The 22012-nt window shown below is 35.2% G+C and overlaps 1 long non-coding RNA gene across 1 annotated transcript in view; it reads right to left on the bottom strand.

Annotated features, from left to right (window-relative positions):
• The window catches only part of LOC135406942 (uncharacterized), a 32444-nt gene extending 12591 nt beyond the window's left edge, over positions 1 to 19853 (bottom strand). The window contains exons 1-2 of the long non-coding RNA XR_010426591.1: positions 18631 to 19853; positions 10570 to 10640 (exon numbers count right to left, since the gene is read on the bottom strand). This is a non-coding gene — a long non-coding RNA (uncharacterized LOC135406942). The remainder of the gene's footprint in view (positions 1 to 10569; positions 10641 to 18630) is intronic.
• Between the last annotated feature and the right edge of the window lie 2159 nt (positions 19854 to 22012).

Below are 22012 nucleotides of genomic sequence, written 5' to 3'. Positions count from 1 at the left end.
AGAGTGAACATTCCTTCAGAAGTCTCAGAGACAGTTTTTCACTGTGGAGGTGTCAGTTCTCTTGGTTTCTCAGAAAGAAAGGCACAGATTCTCAAAGTTTATTGAGTAAAGGATAGAAACTGCAGGAAAGGCAATAGCAATCTCACATGCCTTCTACTGCTGGGAACACTGACAGTTGCAACATCAGGTGATTTCCTCCTCACAGACCCTGATGTGCTACACAGAGTTCCCATTCAGGATTAGATTCACCAGCTCCAAGTTTTCTGGTAATTTTATGGGATCTTACTCACAATACAGATGCACTAGTCACTGATAGCAGACACATCTGGTTTTTAGGGAGACCCTTGGACAAAGTCACAGTTCTGCAGCAAGTGTATTTAACATTGCATGTCAACTACAAAAAAACACCATCCATATGTTTAGGGTCAAGTACACAACAAATGAATGTATATTGATCAACTATGCAGTGCTTATACCACTGTGTAGAGCAGTCACATGCTGCCCCTCATATTCATTCACCTGAGTAATTAGAGACATGCTACCCCAGTAGGGAAAATTGTCACAGGATATTCAAGATGCTCCTGTAAATGTGAGAAGAAACTAAGCATATGGATCACCAATTCCTCATACATTAGTCTTGGGGCTGCACAACTGTAGAATGAACTGCACACTGATGGATAAACAGTTAGCCTAAACACTCTGCTTTCTCCCTGTTGACATATCCTAACCACCACTTCTTCTGCAATTTTACCCCTTTTTAACTAGGGGATCAGCTTTGCTCTAACTGATCCATCCTGACTGTTTTAATAATCATCTCAATAGAATAAAAGGACTAAAAAGCCCCAAGCTGGATTCAATATGCTCAGAAGATGAAAAACATCTTTTTATAGATGGTTTTGCATACTTTCCAGAGAAGAAACATTCCTTTCCATGTATCATAAAGTTTTGTAATAAACCCCTTAACTTCTTTAACGTCTGAACTATGAACATAAAAAAGTGTAGATCTGTTATATCTTGAAACAGCAAGACACCTAGAACACTTTTTGCCTATACAGACTAGGGAAAGAGCATGATGAAATTATGGAATTAATGAAAAATGTAGTCAGTGAGTAATTTTCAAAGGCTGGGTACAAAGAAGGACTCCAACAGTATGCACTTTTCTTTCCATTCAAGAAGTGAACTGAGATCAAAAGTGAAGTTAATTTAAGGCAAAACCCATCTCAGAAGAGAAATCAAATTCACAAATCAAGAAGTAGAATAGCTAAGTAGCAAAAGCACTAAAGAAGAGGTGTGTTTAAGGAGCCGGGAACAAGAACCATAAAAGATCAAAGACTGTAGTTATGTTGCAGAATAAACAAGTTTCATTAACAGATGTATCATACAAATTGTGATTATTGTCAGGGCAGACACGACAACAAAGAAAACGTATGTTGAGAGGAGTCTGACAGGCAATAACTTAAGGAGGTTGAGCTCTGTCTGCACACCAGTTTTATCAGCTCCACTGACAGCAATAATTACAAAAGACACAATATTTACAGAACATTTTATCCTTTTAAAGGGATGTAAGCAAAACCTTGACACTTTTTCTTTCTTTTTTTCCACTTCTTTTTTTGTTTATCTTATTCTATATAGAAGGGCAGGAGTTACAGAACTGCATTGGGACACCATATTTTAGTGACACTCAGAAAAGTCTAAAGAAATGAGAGAAGTATAATAAGATTGTAAATTAACTCTGAGGAAACACTGAGCAAGGTGAAAAAAAAATCAGAACACAAGAAAGCCTGTAAAGGATGGCAAAAAAAAATCAGAACACAAGAAAGCCTGTAAAGGATGGCAGAGTCTTATCTAATATATAGGATTTCTACTTCGTAGAAGTTTTTACATGAAGGATGTAAATAGTAATTGCTCCTTCTGTCCACTAAAGGTATATGCACTTATAGTAAATGTTAGACAGTACAGGGAAGAAATGGAATTTTAGCTTCAGTGTTGTTGTGCTATACTATGGTATATTATGAAAAGAGCTTCTCTCACCTATGTCAGGAAGACATCCCATGCTCCTGGTTCTCAAGAAGAAAGTCTCATGTGAGCACAATAGAGAAAAAGAGTACATTGTCCTTGAAAACATGTTGCTAAGGTGCATGACCGCTGAACAGGGAGCTCTGATTAGATAATTTGTGTCACTATATATGTCCTTTTCCACTTTCTTTCCTCTCTTAGATTCTTTCTTTTTACTACTTTTATACCACTGTCCCAATTTCACTGTTATTATATACAAATTTAGGAATTTACATTATGGCTGTTTTAAAAAGCCACTTTTGGAGGTTTTTTTTGGTTTGGTTTGTTTATTTATTTTAATTTCCCTTATCTACAAGGTGTGACCATTCCTCGTAGTTTTAAATCAGAGTTAGTCATCTGAATGGGCATTACCTTCTTTTTGAGTTCAGGAAGGATTTGTCTTATTAGCGTAGATATGTAGTCAGGATAGACCTTTGTCCATGTATCAGCCAACTTATTTGATAAATGTTTTCATTAAGATTTAGATACGTCTTTCTGATAAAGAGTTAGACAAAAAAAACAGGCTAGAGATGGAGTCCATGGAACTGGTCTAACTGAAAATTCTTCAAGTATTTTAAATGTTTATTCATTCATACTTATCTTACTTTAAAAAAAAATCAAAATATTATCAGGCCTCTAATTCCATGCTTATAAGTAGAAGATCTAATGTCTGATACAGAAAAGTAGCTTTATTCTATTTCATTACCAAGAAATTTTTTCAAAAAATTATATTTCCCTTTAAATTCTTCAAAATGGATCATATACATTTTTTCTTGCACTATGAAGACAGATGTAATTGATACCACTTTTACTGAACATTGCTATGTTGACAATATATGTAAGCAAGGTATTCCATAAAGAGAAAAAGCCCTACTTATTAGGGCACACATTTGAGTGCAATAAAATAATAAGGAAACAAGCTGTTAGAAACACAGATGGCATGTCTTGTTCAGATCACCTTGTTTACTGTGTGGGCTGTAATTTAGTTACTGGAACAGATGTGCCCACTGTACATAACCTAACCCCCATTTTCCCTCTTCCATTAATACTGTCAAGTGGCCAGATGAATAACAGACACCTTATTTGCTTTCTAGAAGAGATAGAACCTAAGAAAATGTAATCTACTGTAGGTATAATGGAGTCAACTTATTTAAAGTACGGAATTACTTCTAATAATTTCACTGAGTTCTACAGAACATCATACTCTTCAGATTTGTTAGCTGGTCTGTACCAGCTGGTTGAGATAAATTCACTTGAAATTGCCTGTACACTGTACCAAGCTACCTCCAAATTCTGCTCACTGTGATGATGTAAAACAGATGGCTCAAAGTTTTCAGCTAAAATTGTTTTGACAGAAAACTGGTTTTCAGCAGAGTAATTCTTGTTTGTGTGAAAAATGTCTGCTTCCTGTGGAAAATCTCATCATTTTTTCCCTAAAAAACAGCCTTCCAAACATGACAATACAGAAATATTTTCCAGTAGAAGTTCCCAAGTCCAAGACCTGGGATTTATTGTGTAAAAACTTTGTATGCTCAAGCTTCTCTTTGGGCCAGATTTCCCAGATGAATTGTCTTCCATAATGCAATAAAATTTCACCAAGTCTTTGCTGGCTTAAAGAGAAAAGTTTGTGGAATGACATAAAACAAAACATTTGGTGATGGACGTCAGCTGATAGGAAATAATGTATGAAAATTTCCCCTGAAATTCTCCCATACACTATTTTTTTTTCCAAAGCTTTTCTTCTGTGGCTCATTCTCTACAAATATACTCTTGACAGTTAAAGAGAAACATTGTCCCTTTCTTTAGAAGAAGCCTTCTGTCATATCTCTTATGAACATTTCCTTTTCCTTTGATTTAAAATAATACGACTGCTGTTCTTATGTTCTTGCGATTTGTGGGTGGATGAGTAGTAGGATCCATAAAATTATACATATTGTTCATCTGCTTTAGTTTCCTGAGTTCAATCCTTATTCCAAAGACTTTTATCGATGTATATTTTTCCTACTCTTTCTCCTTTCTTTCTCAACAACCTTCTCTTGTTGTAGTGATATAGTCAGCAGGTTTGATATTTGAACCAGAGATAATGGTAAACAATGATTATTTATTATTTGCTTTCAATTTTTAAAAAAAATTACACATTTATTTTCAGCTAGTATACTTTAAAGTAAATTATTTAAGAGACATTGTTAAGAAAAGATGAGAGAAATCAGAATCTGGGAGCTCATATATATAGCCAAAGAACCTTCCTTTCTTTTCTGATTTATGTGACCTGTTTCGCATTTTTCTGATAACACCAAAAGGACTTTAAGCAGTGACATTTCCCCAGAATGTTTGAGTGACATTCTATTATATGTAAAATAAAGTAAAAGTGTTTTTACATCTATAAACAAATAAACTTGTTAAAATAATTTATTTAGAATTGTATTTCCTCTTGAACTGCATTTCCTAAGGAAAAAGAGAAACGAAAGTCAACAATCTTCCTAATACATGTTTCTTCATGAGCTTATAGTAACCTCTGGACATTTAGATATGAAATATCTCAGGAGGTTAGGTTGGTATTAACATTTTTTCATAGGGGATTATACAGGAATGAGAGTTGAGAACAAATTTAGAAAAGTTAGGACATTTTTAGACTGTTTTCATTTGATTATATGTAAATGGAATAGCAATTTTAAAGTTATGTCTTTTTAACTGGTTTGCATGTTTCAGTCAAATATACAAATTTCTTGTGAAATATTTATATTAAAATAATGTATTCAATAATGAATGATAAGTAGTCACTGAAAGAGGAAAGTGCAGAGTGGGACACCAAAACCAACCAACAAAAAGACCAAAACCGTCATTTCATTACTCTTAGGGTAAATTATTCAAGTCCAGCAGTTACCACCATGAATTTTGAGACAAACTCAGACTGGTATTTTCTTTTTTTTTTTCCTTTTTTTTTCTTTTTCTGTTTTTTTTTTTTTTTTCCATTATTTATTTCATGAACAAATAGATCTACATGAAATTGGGCTAGTTGTTAAGTATTTAGCAATTAGAAAGCCAAATTCATTATTTATTGAATATGATCTATATAGTACTAATCAGTATATAAGTCATGATGCTACAAAGTTATGATAAAGCATGATTGCTTCTTTTATTCCTTCAGCAAGTTCACTGCACTATCAGTTTTGTGAAATGTCTTGTTCTTCTTATGTTAACTGATGATACTTCATTCCCACAAAACAATTATCAGGGCTAACTATGTTTTAGCTGGACTTCCCATAATAAATGTTATCTACTTGTATTCCTTTATTTTTCCAAGAAAATTGTGGGTTAGATCACATCCATTGCTAGGGGACAGGACAAGTACAATGAACAAAGCAATTAACTTTTCTTGATTCACTATGACTAAATTATCACCCCCTCAACTATGAAGAGTCATGATGTGAGAGTTTAGTTTGGAAGGCACCACAAATATAATTTGTGAGCCCTCAGTACACAGTCTGTGCAGTCTTTTGGATCTTTTTACTTTTACACAAAATTCTGAAGATTCGGGGATAAAATACAGAGAAAAGTAAGATCACATCTACCCCATATTAATTATTGTAATTTGCTAGTTACACTCATATCTTTTGGTTTGTTGTTTTAGTTTTTTCCTTTTTTTTGTCAGCTCACAGTTGTAAAACTTTGTAAATTGATGGAAATATAAAGTGTGTAAAGTACAGCTGATATAGCATAGAGTTTATCCCTTCAGAAAGAAAATTGAATTTATCATTATACATTGGCTTCTTGATGGATTTCCATATAGTTGGGTTTTTTTCAAGAGTTCAGTTTCAATCTTCCTGAAAGATGAAATTAGAATAACCTGTAATAATGAAAATATTGGCACAAAAAATTACTTATTCAATCTAACATGCCTTTGGAGATTATCTTACAGCTATATTTGTAAACTATATACACAGCAATCTGTTCTTCTGTCTAATGCAATTTTGGTCAATCTGAGAATAAAACAGAACAGAAAGTGTCTCAGGGATTGATGGGCAGCAAGAGCAACATCCTGACTGGCAAAAATCTTGCCATAAGCTGCACTGCCTATGGGCCTTGGAAGCTTGCCGACAGTCTCTTTTTAGAATTAAAAAAAATCATTTAGTTATAACATGTTGTTAGTCTACTGGCAAGTAGATATAGGTCAATATTTCATTCCTGTGCTTGCATTTTTTTTCCAGCTCAAGTTTGCATATCTAATTGATCTCTTTGCCTGTATAATTGATCAAAAGAGTGTGTGATGCAAAAGGAGATGACAGAGAGATATGCAAACTCACATGTTATGAAAGGTGGAAGCTATGACATATTATGGGGTAATTTTCTTGTTCTATTTTCTTGCTGACTGTATTATACAAAAGTGTATGTCATGTTGTCTCATTTCAGTCCTGCCTCATGTTAATTGTTGCATAACATTCACCATTCTGTGATAAGCTGTCTCCTTTATTTCATGGGCAGTAACAATACTAGTTGTCAGCAGTGATAATAAAAACATGTCCTAATTTGCCATTATAGTACCCATCCTCACAGACTTCTACACACTGTGTTTCACATGTGTCTGGAAGAAGAAAGACAATAGTATAATTACTAAATTCCAACAATAACTTCTTTTATCTTATGCAGCAGTCAGAAATGCCCCTTCATGTCTTCAAATCATGCTGTAAATTCAACTCAGTTATTTAAAACAAAAAACTGCAATACAAAGTGTTAAATAAAAAATGAATAGTTGTGCCCTGACCTTTGACCAAAACTGTTTAAAGTCCACAGGAGTCAAGAAGGACTTTCCTGGCCTATAGATAATGTTGCTTTCTTTTAACAGAAAAGCTTCTTTAGTTCTACATTTAAAAAAGACTCTACACTAAAGATGAAAAAATAACTATTACAATTAAGAGAATTTAATTATTTACAAAATTATTATGCCTTTTTCCTAAAAGTGTATTTCTGATATTTTGTCCACAAATCATCTCTTCACAATTTGCGACAAGGCCCATTCAAGAAAACCACTAATGGTTTATTCTGCTTTTCTGATAGTGAATGGTTTTGTCACGCTGTGTGGCAGCCAAAATTTCACATATCTTTGTGTTCATTCTCTTTTAAAAATAAATTTTTTAAAATAAAAGAGATCTGAGAATCAATTCTTGTGTGAGAAGGATTTATCCCGTATTCTGGAAAATAAAGCTCATTTTAAGTTGTTACTCAGCAGTAAGTAATGGCTATATGTTTAATGTCATTATGTTACATGTTGATTAATATCAACACCTTTGAAATTTTATATAGTGCCTTCTATCACAGACATTTCAATCTTAACATTTGCCTTTTTTACCGACCAAAACACATACTTTAAAGTTCTTTTCACGCAATGCTTCACCAAATTGCAAGGGACACTGGAGCAGTGTGAGCAGCATAAGTGGCGTCAGTGACAGAAGGAAGCAGTAAGGGACACGAGGGATACATAAGGACATGGAGAGGCTTCATCTCAGCTCAGACCAGACTCATTTATTGTACGAGTCAGCAAGGGACCCAGCCTGCACCCATCAGTGCAGGTGATGTAAACAGGATTAAAAAATCAGCACAGTCAGCTTCGGTAGATGCATATATTGTGTATCTGCCAGTAGGCAGGACTGTGGCAGCATGGTGACCATCAGCAAAAAGTCATGTCCTTTGCTTCTCCAGAGCTTCTAGCACCCAGTAGAACCAATGCAGACACACAGACAAAGCACTGTCAGGACATGCAACCACTTATATTTCAGGCTGCACAGGATACGCCTGAAGATAAAGGATGACATGAAGCACACCTCTGGGACGTGTAATCAGGCAAATGAACTGTTCTGCTTGATGATTGAGCTTTGGGAAGAGGAGAGCAGACTGATGAGCCTTTCAGAGTCTGAGAAGGAGGTGAACCAATGGTCTAACATTTCTGTTACACACAAATCAATTCTATATGGTTAGGGTAAGTCCAGTGTCTGTTTTGTGTCAAGATTAAGATGGTATTACAAGGGATAAGGACAGAAGCAAATTAATACTGGAGCTGTAAGAGGAACATCTGCTTACCCTCTCAGATACCTTTACAGAATAGGTATCAGGTTCTGTGAATGGTAGATGAAGGACATGACAAAATAGAAAAGGAGAAATCTGTGCATTCTCACTGAGGCCAGATCAATCAATCTCTTGAGTTAAGAGCTGCATTAAGACTAACACTGAGAAGAAATGTCAAGTTATGACATTTCAACAGAATGATGGCCTCCACCTGCAGATTGGATCACCCTTCCAGGGAAGTTTGCAGACTCCCTGGGGCCTGAATCAGGGGTGTCACCAGACAACTCATAAACTCCTGCTCTTTCACATGGGTACAGATTATGTTGCAATAAGAAATCTAAGGTCAATCAAAAGAGATAAATGGAATAAATGATTAGGGAACACAAGTAGTGTTTTCCTCATTCTTCCCACTAATGGGAGGAGACATTGGAAGACTGCAAGACTCATTTGTGAATAGAGAAGGATTCATGGGATATGTGTGAGTAGGTTGGCAGTCTTGGCCATGGTGATCAAGAGGCTGAGCTTATTAATTGTTATAGGTTATAAAATACCATAGGGGAATTTTTCTTCCTCTGCTCCACTGTAAGGAAAAAAAATGGAGTGAGTGGGGGGAGGGAGTCAATTAGCTTTATGAAAGGCTAAAGCCTTGCTCTCTGGACAGGAAGGGATTTTGCACAGCAGAGGAGCATCAGACCATTTTTCTTCTGTGGCTTTCACTCTGCATTTAACTGAAACTAGGATACTAGGAAAGTCTCTGCCTTCCAAGGTTTCACAAAAAACCCAAGGATCCTTGACTTGTGACTATATATCCTTCCTAAATATAATTGATATATGTATATGTGTGAATATATGTATGCCTATGTATACATGCATGCATATAAAAAGCGGACGATTTCTCTTCACAAGTTTTACTAACCTGTTGACCTCTGAACGATTCTTATTTAGATACCAAAAGCATAGTAAGCTTAGATAAATAACATAAGAAATCTATCCTTTGCTTTTCCATAATGTATCAGTGACATTACTCAAAAGCATAATACATGTACAATACTCCCGTGTCTGTCTAGGAGGCCACATAAATGTTAAATGCTGTGGAGATGAAGACTGAAATGAAAAGTGAAAAATATACATTGGCAATAGCTTATGGAATGGGACTAACAAGAAAGAAATGAAAGCAATCCTTGACATGTGTCTAAGGTCTTTTCTACTTACAATCATCAGATTCTGCTTTTCACCTTAGAAAATATTGAAAGCAAAAATCATTAGCTGAAGCAAATCTTGGGAAAGGAGAATAGATCTTAATTTTTATTAATATTACTGCTGTAATATACTGAAACTGAGATATGCAGCTGTTTTAGTTCAGTTTACAACTGACATCAATAGCAGAGTAATTTTGAAAGGAAAAGATGTGCATTTCCCATATGAATGACTTAAGAGTGTAACTGTTAGTAGACTTATGAAAGAAGCTATTCAGTACAATGACAATATTCTAGACATGTACCAAAGTCTGTAATCAAGTCTTTTCTTTAAGGGGATTTTTGTTTGATTGTTTTTTTGTCATTTGGCTTTTTTGGCTATGTCCTCACAGAAAGCAAATGTGATCTTTGTGACTTTAACACATATGGATTTTCTATAAAGTTTTAAAAAACCTACTGTTTTCCTGAACTCAATATATTTCCAACAGCAACTTGAAGGAAGGTGCAACGAATTTATCTGAGGTTCTTTCTGGTAAAACTAACTGCTCTCTGTGCTGAGCACTTCTGTCTCTGAAGTTTCATGAAGCCAGAAGGAAACCAAGCTAGAATGTCAAGACTTTGCGCCCACTGGGACAGTTGTCCATAAATAAAAGTTGCTATTATTTAGTGTTCTTTTTGTATTTTCCTCCCTAGTTTAATAAACTGTTCAGAAGCAATCTTTGTTTTTCCAGTTAAAAGTAAATTAAAGTTATCAGGAGTCAACAGCCTGAAAAACGGAGGATGATAGATTATGGCCACACAAAGCATATATTTCTGAACAGTAATTTGGTGGATAGTAATTTATTTGTTTTTAATATTAATAGTTTATTTTATTATACTATGCTTTTAATTGCTTTTTAGTATGAAACACTAAATGTCTGAATCCTGAATACTTAATTCCTGCCAAAGGAAGTATAATTCTCTGTTTCAAAATTTAACTTGCTGCTCACAGATGTGGTCCACTTTTTATTCCTGCTTCATGAATGTTCCCGTGAAGGAGCAAATTGAGACTTTATGAGGTCTCCTACTAAAGCAGTGCTTCACAAGCTCCCCAGGAAAACTCAGGTGTCGAATGCTCATCATTGTCTGCCATCAGTCAGAGAATGAGTGTCATGGCGGTTAGCAGCAGTCATCAGAAGTTCTTCAAGAATGAAGACTGTCTTCCTTTCTTCCAAACCACACAATAGCTGCAGGTATATTCCACTGCCCTTAAGCTTACCTGAGACAATTTTTTGGAGCTGTATGATGTTCCAGCATGCTCCTGTATTCTGGCTTTCTGTCGAAGGATATCTAAAAGAGATATATTGCTTTAATGTTAACCAATTACTTTATAATTACTTCTAAGAAGACAGGTTAAGGTAAAAGCAAATTAAAACTACTTGCCATATCCAGTTACAAAGATTTTTAAATATACAGATGACATAAAAGAGGAGAAAATAATTTTCTCTGTTTACCCCAATGTCAAATACGAAACAACCTCTCGCCTCTTGTTTTATCCAGATGAGGATCTGTAGATAAATAACTGGAGTAAGTTTTTTGTACCTCTTCAATACCAAGTCTGTTATCACTAAAGAGAGCATCTGGCTGGGAAAGAATGTATTTCTTTATACTCACAGCCTTGTTTGTGATTTATTCCAGGTTTCATTTAGATTCTAATCTTCCCAACCTCATTTTGTTTCTGAGATTGTTGATATTTAGTTTATTTCAGTTTCAGGCCTGTCATCTTCGATTATGTATAGACAGTTTATCTGCTCATATCTGTCATCTTAACAAATCTTTTACTCTAGAACTGGGTACAACTCTTCTTCTCCTGCTATGGCAATCCTGAGCAAAACCTTTCCATAGACCACTTTACATAAATATGCAAATCAACAACAGTACTTTCCCTGATAATTACTTATTAAGACCAGACAGGAGAGTTATTCACCACTCTGGAGCAATAACCTCTTTGAAATCTTTAACCAATTATGCTTTTAAAGACAAATGAAGTACAAAAAGCACATTTAGTTCAGATTACCCACTGAAATAATGTTTGAATTCCCCAAGCCCAGAGGGTGAAACTGCAGAAGTCTTGTAGACTATTTAAGACTTCTCTTTTACCAGAGTTTTTCACACATATTTCTATATCAACTGTAAAATCAAATGAAGGTTTCCGAAGATTATGCAGACTCAATGGGTGCAAAAAACACTGTTGTTTTATACGCTATAACAATATGTTTCCATGTGATGGATAATATTCTTATTCATAACATGGCAAAAGACAGAGATGAGGCAGATTAAGAAAGGAAACTGAATATGGGTTCCTTCAGCTTTGACTCTTCCTGCCTCTCTCTTTCTCCCTTCACTTACTATGAGACAAGGAAGGCCAGTACAATAATGGAAGGCAGTTAACATTGTGTCCTAGTCATTGAGATAAATTCTGTAATACCCCAAAAATATACATCATGTACCATTTTCTGGAAATGCTTTTCACCCTCTACCTACTCCCTAAGAGCAACATTCCATTCTTCTCTTTGATGTTTTGCTGAAAGCCAGACAAGAGTTGGATTTGGTCTTCTTCAGCAGATGTTGTGTGACAGAAGGAAATATTGCTGTTTGCCCAAAGCATGCATTCTCATGTTAGGCCTGATATCAAACTTCTGATGTTTACATATATTTTTACTCCATGCTAGCAGAAATAAAACATTCTATACCAGCTATCAAATGAAATTTTATTTTCAGGATTTTTGAAAAAATAACTGAACTGGTGAAATTTCAAGGAAAAATGGGCTTAGAAATATATTGACACAATGAAAATTCTGACTTCCTTACACAAATTTTAGCTGAGCTAATAATTGCCTAGTACATATGTAATGCATGATCAATTGCAGTTTTCTTGTATAAAATGCATTATAATATACAGAAAAACTAAACAAGTTGACAGCTCCAAGATTATGCTTACTTTAATGCATACTTCATCTTACATTTTAAATGACTCAATAATAAGGTCCATAAGTTCTTTTTAAGCCTGCTTTATTGGTGTGACATAGATTTAAATGAGTGACGTGTCTTAAAAAGGAATGTGGTCGTGTAGATTGCAGCATAAAACTTGTTAACCAGACTTTGAGAAAAAATCATGCAACTTAAAACTGATGCAGTGCATTCCAATAACTTCACTTTTGGTAATAAAATTTTAACCAATACAGTATACACTTCAGCCAAGTTAGGTCTTGCTGCCAGTCAATGGTCAAGATAAATTCATCCAGTGGGAGCACCAGAGGTTACAATGTATGCATGCCTCTCCAAATGAGCTTGAATTCAATGGTTTGTTTTACAAAAAAAGCTGTGGGATTTCTTTTAACTTGTCTCACTTCTCATAAAAAGCACATTTTTCTATGCAAAAATAGAATTTTCTGTCTCTGCCTTATTGGAAAAACAAAATTCCAAGTCAGCTCAGTGAAAGCTGCTTTGATTATTTTACACTGAAACAGCGTAATAACCCACATCTAAAGATAATCGATACTCAGTAAAAAATACTGCTCAGTAGAATTGAGTTGCTCTTTGTGCTTTTACTTTTTACTTTTTACTTTCATTTTTCAAGCCATCTGATGAAGACTGGAAATTCAGTGACATTGCAAGAAGAGGTCATTTTCTGCCTGGAGAAATTCCTCATTAAGTTTCAATTATTTTGCCAGTTTGTACAACAGCCTTTCAGTCTTCCTTACATTCCTAGCACATGTAGGTGGCTAATGTTTCTTCACATATGTTTCACAGCAGGTTCTGAACTATTAGAGCACTTAACAACTAAAAGTTCTGTTCCAGTAGAGCATGTAAATGTGACCCCTGTTGGTTGATGTGCCTACAGTACCTGATAAGAATCACTTAATCGAGTCCTGCATTGAAAGAAGTGAACAGTGGAGGAAACTGCGCTTATCAAATCACATCACAAGCTATAATAACAAAGTAAAATTAAAACACACTTTGGGTGCATTTAAATGAAGCTGTCTGTTTGTTAGGACTAACCAGAATACCTACTTCTTTGGTCTTTTATTTTTCCTTTTTTTTTTTTTTTTTTTTTTTGGGATAGTGTTGTGATTTTACACTTTGGTTTGGTTTGTTTTTTTTTTTAAATAGAGTAGAAAAACAAAACCAACACCATTATTTTAGTTTGTTTGCAAGTTGTGTGCAGTGGAATAACGAATGTGGCAGGATGATGTGACTCCTCCCTAGCTGGAACTCCCTTCTTCCTCATGAGAGAGACGCATCCAATGCTCTGCCTGAGACAGTGCAGGGACTAGTTTTTCCATATCTCAAATAATTAGGACAGACGTCAGTCTGAAAAGTCCTGTGGGTTCTTTCCTTGTGACTTTGATCTAAAAGATAAGCCTATTCATGTCAGACACCATCATAACAATTGTTTTTCAAAAATGTGCAGGTGAAAAGTTCCTTAGTAATTCAATTACTTTTGTTAAAATTGACTCTCAGTGTTTGCTAGAGTTTTGATATATATGTGAAATCTTTGCCTGCGCATATGTCCACCCACTTTTTTGAAAATTTGCATATTTTCCCACAAAAAAAAATAACCATCACATTGCTTCAGCAAACTACTTTACAGCAGTTTAGTTCTGATCTTCTGTCCTTTGTAAAACATTCATCTTCTGATCGCAAAAAGGCATATTTACCTTGGGGCTTTGTGAGCTTTGAGAGATTCACGTTAACTTTGTCTAGTGCGATATGCTTAAGGCATACATTAAAATCATCCCCAAAGTAAGAAAGAAAAGAAAATGAAGGAATCCAGGTAAGGTATTAAAACCACTACTTAAGTGACATCATAAATAAAAGAAAATACAATATAGTGAGGTCAGGAAAAATTATATGGAGATCCATATTAAAACAAATCAACCAAACAAAACACCAATAAAAGTAAACAAACAAACAAAAAAACCTAAAGACATTTTCCTGTAAAATTCAGGGCAACAGGGATGTGCTCTTCAAATAGATGTAACAATTCTCAGTGTCAGAAGAGCACTACAGTACGCCGAGAATGTTCACCGTTCTTTGATTATTCTCTATCACATAATGACTTAGAGATGTAAAAGGCTTGCCTCTTTTAGTTGCCCAAAAACTTTTATACCTCGTTAAGCCTTACAAAAGACCCATCAGGTAAGTCCTGGAAAACAGAAGAATCAAGCACTGTTTCTTCTTTGCATTATATATGAAACTGAAGAACATAAAAAACTCCTTCATATCTTCACTCAGACGGAGTTTTCATCTGCTAAGCTGGGAGAAAACAGGTAAATTCATACTAAAATATTTATTTATCCTTCTTCTTTTTATTAATTTTCAATTAAAATGTTAAGTTAAACATTAAATTTTGAATAGTGTTAGATCTTAAACTAAAAAAGAAAAAGCCCCTGTATTTTTTTGTACACAAACATCTTTAATTATCTCATATAAATGCAAAATATATTTTCTTAGATACACTAATAGTAGAATAACACTTGAAATTATTTGCACATTTTAACCTGAATTTAGAATAAAGAGAATCTCATGTTGTGTTAACATTTATCAGACTCTTAACACTATGCTAAACAGCACATTCCTCTCAGAAAGATGCTGATGCCTGAGCACTATTATCTGCTAAAAAGAGGGAAGGAATGGAGGTGTTGATGTAAGCACATAGCAGTACATTTATATTACAAATATGGGATTTCTATCTGAACACGTTGTTATTTCTACATTTGTTCCTCAAAAAAAGCTAGGAAATCAGGTTTCATCTAGGTTAGTAAAATAAGAGAACAGAGAAATCCTGAAAAGGCTGAAAAACCAAATTGAAGCAATCAGGCAAAATACCAACTTTGAAGCTAAGGTTCTTTTATGTTGTCACTGAAGACAGTTTCAAATGCTCTACTATATGAAAAACCACAGGAAAAAACTGAATTTTTGAGGTTGTTACCACCAGTATTTCACCCCAAAGTTATGGTGCCCTAAAAGTTACTCATGAAATAAATTAGCGATTCTTCTTTACTTACTTTATAATCCATTCATCTGGCTCAGTAAGTGGCATTATTTTGCTGTTAATCTTGGTAAAGAGCAAATAGTGGGGCAGAAGAGAAAAACACAAAAATGAAAAAAACCCTATAAAACTATAAAATAAAATAATGAAAAATCTTTCTAGTTCTGGAATCTGATTATTTTTGTCAGAATTGCTATGCTCCCTATCACTTCTAATCCTATTCACCCTGCACATATTATCCTGGAAAACAGTTTTGATCTTGAAATTTCAAATTATCAGTGTCTTTGCCTTCTGCAGAACTCTGATATTGAACAAAAGCAGAGCTCATCTACAAATCTTTCTTTTCCTTTCTGAAATTACTTATTTCTAAAATACTAAACAATTAACAATTATTTATTTCTAATATTGAGCAAAGTATCATTCACATTAAAATCAATTTTGATCTATGAAGAATTTTTTCCTAGAAATTCTTAATTCTTCTCGATTTTGACTTAGAAAGCCAGTAGAAACCAAAGGCTTTTTTAGTAATTCAGATATAGATCAAAGAAATATTTCCTCAACTAGTTTCAAATATTGTATTTCTTCTTCCCCCCCCCGCCCACCACATTTGGCTCAGTATTGTCTATGTCCAACATCGAAAGTATAAACTATTAATAGTGAGGTTACAGATGAGGAAACTTACTTCCTATTCTTCTTAGTGACAGTGTTTCTATCACTGGTCTTGAATCTCAGGAGTGATTTTGATATAGCTAAAGATACGCTGTCTATTGCTGATTTAGGATTTGTTTGTTCTGTTTGTTCGTTTTGCCTTTTTCAAGCTTATCTTTATCCAGAATAGATACATTGATCCTTGAAGGGCCACAGGGTATAGCTTCTATTACTCAATAATACTCCTCATTCCTTTTTGATAGGGTGCCTTGAAGCTTTAATTAATTCCACTGGTCAGTCTTAGTTTCAACTTTTATCGTCCACATACAGTTTATAAAAATGATGAAAATCTATTCTTATGCTACCAGTATTTGATTCTTCACTATGCTTCAAATTTTCATTCAGAAAACTCAATTTGATTGCAGTTGGTGTTATTTTTTCAGAATAACGTAAATTGAGTATACACTTACAGGAATAATATTGAAACCATTTAGAACATTTTAACACAAATTAAGATTAATATACTTTTTATCTAGGATGTTTCCATCACTTATTGTGGTAAGTAGGTGAAAATAAGAGTGGTATAAGAGCTGCTATGAATAATCAATAAGAGTTCTATTTAGAGTACTGTTAGTTCTTACTTTTTTCTGTGCCTATTTTATTAGGAATTTTCTGTCACTTTAATAATTTTTCTTAATTTTTTTTCCTTTGGTTTAGGAGATACCAATGAAAGGTTGTTTTCCTGTTACATTTGTTACTTAAAATAAAGGTATTTTTTTGGCATTTTTCCGCTGATTTGAATTACTGTCATTCAACAGTCAAATGAATAATATGATAACAGCATCAGAATGGGACACTGCTGTTTTAAACATGCATTTAAGTGATAGATAAGCAGCTTGAAGGAATTGGATGCTCTGACTTCTTACTGATATCTTAATGTCATTTTGGTGAATTGACTCTTTCTTCTGTAGTTATTTGGGGCTATTAATTGTGGTTTAAAGGACACCAGCATTGAGAGCAATCCTTACAAATGTAATCATTAATTGTATTCCTTTTAATATAGAAAAATATGAAATAAACCCTAGCCACCATCAATCTTATAATTACTTCATTTCCAATTTATTCTACACGTCTTTCAGTGGAAAGCTCACTAGCTCTTATACTAAACATATTTCTTGAAGCATCAGAAAGTCTTATTTTATTGTTGATCTTATTTCTCAAATTAAATTATTTTTTGATTATTTAAAGATTATTTTGTAATCTTTTGTTTACAGTGTAAGTGGCAATTATGACTAAGCTCAACAAAAGCCTTTTAGCCTAGTGTGTTTTCACTTGTTAGGCAAGAAAAGCCACTCCAAAATTGCTGAGGGACTGGAGATCAGAAATATAATTAATATTAAGAACTTTATATACAATGAAGTTTGATAGTTTTTGTCTGCTAACCAAGGTACTACTTGCCCATTTCCTTTTATTAGGCTAAATATTTCAGTTTTAGAAAGATAGGTTTAAATCAAAATAATATTTCTATATTCAAGGGGGACAAGGGGAGGAAGGAAACTAAAAGAAAGACGAATTAAAAAATCATTCCCTGTTTTACAGACTATCTTGAACAAAAGACTGAATAAACTGTACTGAACTGGGAGATTGCTTCTCCCTGATGCTGTCACACACTTCTGTTTAGTGTTCTGTTTTTAGTTATCTGTTTGCTTACAGAGATGAACAGAATAATTTGTGGGAAATGCTATCAAAGTGAGGGATGGAAGTGACATGTTGTTACATTGTTCAGATAGTTCTTTGTTACTCAGTTCAGATAATTGTTCTTTTTTTTTCTTATTATCTTTCTTGAGGAAAAGCTTGTCAAAATTAAAAAAAAAATAAAAAAGCAAACCAAACCTCACACTTTGTATAATTTTTTCCCTGTCTGGTCATCTCAGTGACCTGCTCTTTTGATAATATTTCAGTTAATGGTCTTTTAATATTTCTGGTATTCCTCTGGTAATATTTTACCTCATGAATGCACAGTCTCATAAGAAATATGCAGGACAGAGAACAGTCATTTTTTTTATTCATTTTAACAATTGCACAGATTAGATTGTTAGCTAGTTTTAATGGTTAGGAAAGATTCCAATGTTATAATATTAATTCTTTGCTCTTTAGAAACCATTTTCTGATCTATCTTCTGCTTTCTATCACAATTCAACAGATATAGAACTCAATTTCTAAAAATCTAAAAAATACAGCTCCAACAGATTTGCAATGTTTAATTTCATAAGTTATCAACCCAAGGAGTTATTCAATTTTCCTTGTATTACATTTTTTGTAGGAATTGTATTTTGTCTCATTTTCCTTACATTGGCTGGGATATTTAAGAACTGCAGCTCCCAGAACCCTCACCATTGAAAGAGACATAGAGAACAAGAACAATCCCATAAGAAGGACGTCCTTTCCCGTTAAGTGAATGAGTCAACTCCTAGTTATGGAGAAATGTTAGCTGAATATTGCACGGGTTTTAAATTAAGTATTTCAGAATAGTTCATTAAGCCAAGAGGAATATTTTAAATATTTTTCCTTGCAAATGTTAAAATATTAGTATATCGAGAGAGGCTGAAATTGTAAAATTTATATACCTCCACTCACCTTAGAAACTTTTGGGGTGTACAGTCTTATCCAGTAGCAAAAGAAACAAATGAACTTGACTACATTCTGTTGAAAGTGTCAGTTAAACAGTGCTGGATGTCATGGGTTTACTCTGGCTGTATTTTCAAACTTCCACAAAATTGTTACAAATTGAGAGAGGTTTCACAACAGGCAAGACAGACTCGATGTGAGGAATAATATTAAAATTTATTGCTAACAGAATAGAAACTAAAAAGTAATAAAATACACAGTATTAAACACACTTTTACCACCCCTCAGCCCCCTGGCCAATGCAGGAGGAGAAACTCTCAGGGCAATAGCTCAAGTCTTCCTTCCAATCGGGGCGAGAGGGGGTATCTGCACCCCCCGATGTCCTTTCATGGGCTGCGAGGGGACAACTCGCTATGTCATGACTTTCACCATGGGTTTCAGGGAGTTAAAGCTCTGAGTCTTTTCCTTGTTCCTTGGTGTCCCTCCCAGGGGAGCAAGCTCTGAAGGGACCCCTCCAAGTCGGGTCTACCCCTCCCCCCTGGACGCAGGTTCTGGGGTTCAGGTCAGCCTCTTTATACCCTGATAATTTTCACCAGATTCCCACCCAGAATCGACCTGCTTCAGCGTGCCTTCTCTCTCTCTCTGTTGCAAATTCGAGAGGCAGTGGTAGCTGTCCTGGCTGTGTTTCTCTTCTTCGCTCTACTCTGCTCCTGGCACGCTTCATGCCATCTGCTGTTGCCACTCCAGGCCTGCTCCGGGCCCGCTCCACTCCGGGTCGTGCGTTGCTGCCACTCCATCCTGCTACCACCCCTCCCCTGCGGTGGGGGGAGGCAGCGAGGCCAGCCGGAGAACTCCAGGGCAGTTTCTCTCTCACTGTCTGGAATTTCTTCTGAGCTCTGCTGCACACCTCATCCAGGGGCCTGGCTCAGCTCCGGTGTTGCGTCTGCCCCTGGGCCAGGGCGGGGATGGGGGGGTGGGCCTGGCCCCCGTGGGGCCTGGTGGCCCCTCTACCACCTTCATATCTCTAATTTCTTCTGCACCACAAGCCTTCTCTTCTGGCTACTTAAATATGTCATTCGCAGAGGTGGTACTACAGCTTCTCATTGGCTCAGCACCGGGAAATCCATCTAGAACTAAACATCTTCAGTTCTAGGGAAGGGCTAGTAAACCTATGACACTGGAATATATTTTTCTCCCAAATAGAGAATGTTTGCTTTGTGAAAAAATTTGATTTGCAGTTTCCTCTGTTACTTTTGAAAGTCCTCAAGAAATGGTTTAAGATTTTTCCTATTTTTCTCTCTGTGCTAAGCCTGCTGGCAGTTAATTACTTTTGGTTCTCACTCTTTTTAAGTAGGTTATTACTAAACATTCTTGTCCTAGTTTATAATTTTACATGACATTGGAGTACTGTTTATTCACAACTGCCTGTAGGATTAGGTGTTTATAATACAAGCAATAACCTTGTTTATTTGTATTTCAGATGCTGCAACTAAGTAAATATACTTTGTAACTGTTTCATAAGTGCTGTACAGAGACATTTATGCAGCTGGTTTATAAAGTGGTGTTGCTGTGTTTTAAAGTTGATGTTCTTAATAGTTTGTCATTTAAACTTTTTTATGGAGATACATGTGTGGTTCAGACCCCAGACATAAGTGTCCTAAGAGAACATCAAACCTATTTCCCACTCTTTACTGACTTGCAGCAATATGGTTTGGTGCTTTTGGTTGACCTTTGCTGACCAAGAGACATGAACCAAGATAGTCTCTCACACCCCCTTCTCAGCAAGACAGGAGGAAAAATATGGTAGAAAGATCATGGGTAAGATAAGGATAGGAAAATGACTCGCCAATTACCAACATGAGCAAAAAAAACCAACTCGTACTGGGAAAGTTTAATAGAATTTATTGCCAATTAATAATAGAGTAGGATAGAAAGAGGAGAGTAGTAGGAAATAAAAAAAAAACCTGAAAACTTCTTTACTTCAACATTTCTTCTTCCCATGCTCAACTTCATTCTTGACACTTTTACCTCCTCCACACCCTGAAAGTGGAGGAGGATGGGGAATAGGAGTTGTGGTCAGTCCATAGCAGGTCCTCTCTGCCACTTCTTGCTCTGCACATGCTCCAGAATGCTCCAGTGTGAGGTCCCTCCACGGGGCAAAATCCCTCAAGAACTGCTCTAGTGTGGGTCCTTTCCATGGTCTACAGTCCTTCAGAAAAAGACTTCTACACTGTGGGACTCCCATCAGCTACAATTCCTGCCAGGAGCCTGCTCTGGGATTAACTCTCCATGGACTGCACTGTGGATATCTGCTTCAACATGGTCCTCCATGAACTGCAGGGAAATTTATGCTTTGCAGACTGGAGAAACTCCCTCCTCCCATAATTCACCAACCTTAATGTTGTTTCCTTCAGATTTTCCTCATCCTTCTCTCTGCTGGTGCGCACTCTTTTTTTATCCTTTATTAAATACATCATTCCAGAGATGCCACCAACATGGCTCACTGGCTTAGCTTGGGGTAGTGGCAGGTCCATTTTGGAGCTCACTGAAACTGGCTCTGTCTGACATGAAAACAGTTTCTGATGTTTTCTCACAGAAGCCATTCCTGCAGACCCCACACTACAAAAAGTTTGCCATGTAAGCCAAGATATATTATTAACTCAAAGTCTGTGCTTTGACTTTGAGGTGCTTGTTTTTCCTTCTTTTTTTATAAAGGCAACCGGAACAAAGTTTAAATGAAAACTCCATTCTTAGGTACAAAAAAAATACCATTATTCTAAGGGTCAAATTCATCCTTGCAAGAAAAATGTTTATATTAACATTTTTTTACCAAACTAAGTTTCCTACTGAATTGTATTAAACAAGAGATCAACGTCTTCAATTAATATGCAAGTCTGCAAACCACACTTAAGTTATAAACAAGTTTTAAAATAGTATATTAACTCTGAAAGATTTCTGTATGCAAAATGAAAATTTTTAATTAGGGAAATTTTAAATGAAATTTTAAATATTTCTATATTTCTTACAGACTTTATAAATGATTTTTCTTCATAGGAAAAAAAAAAGAAAAAAAATAAAGAAAAGGTGAAATACTTTATACCTTTTGAGACAGTCAGATGAAGAAATTTTTTTTCATGTCTCCTAATTCTGAAACCAGTCCAAAGAAAAAATTAATGACAGGGGATAGAGTAGGAAAACAATTAAGAATATGGTCTATATATTAATTTCTAAGGTACCAATTCAATTATCTGAAGTACTCTGCAGATTTACAATAAACTCTTGGAATCACCTTAGCATATAAAAATTATGGTAAAATGAAAAAAAAGATAAACAAGAGTTTCTGAAGTATTTGGTGACAGAATGGGACTTCACAACATTAATGACAAAGACT

The sequence above is a fragment of the Pseudopipra pipra genome, chromosome Z, assembly GCF_036250125.1.
Source record: "Pseudopipra pipra isolate bDixPip1 chromosome Z, bDixPip1.hap1, whole genome shotgun sequence".
In the NCBI taxonomy this organism is placed as follows: domain Eukaryota; kingdom Metazoa; phylum Chordata; class Aves; order Passeriformes; family Pipridae; genus Pseudopipra; species Pseudopipra pipra.
Note: the sequence above shows the minus strand (reverse complement) of the source record. Positions and strands in the feature narration are given on the sequence as shown.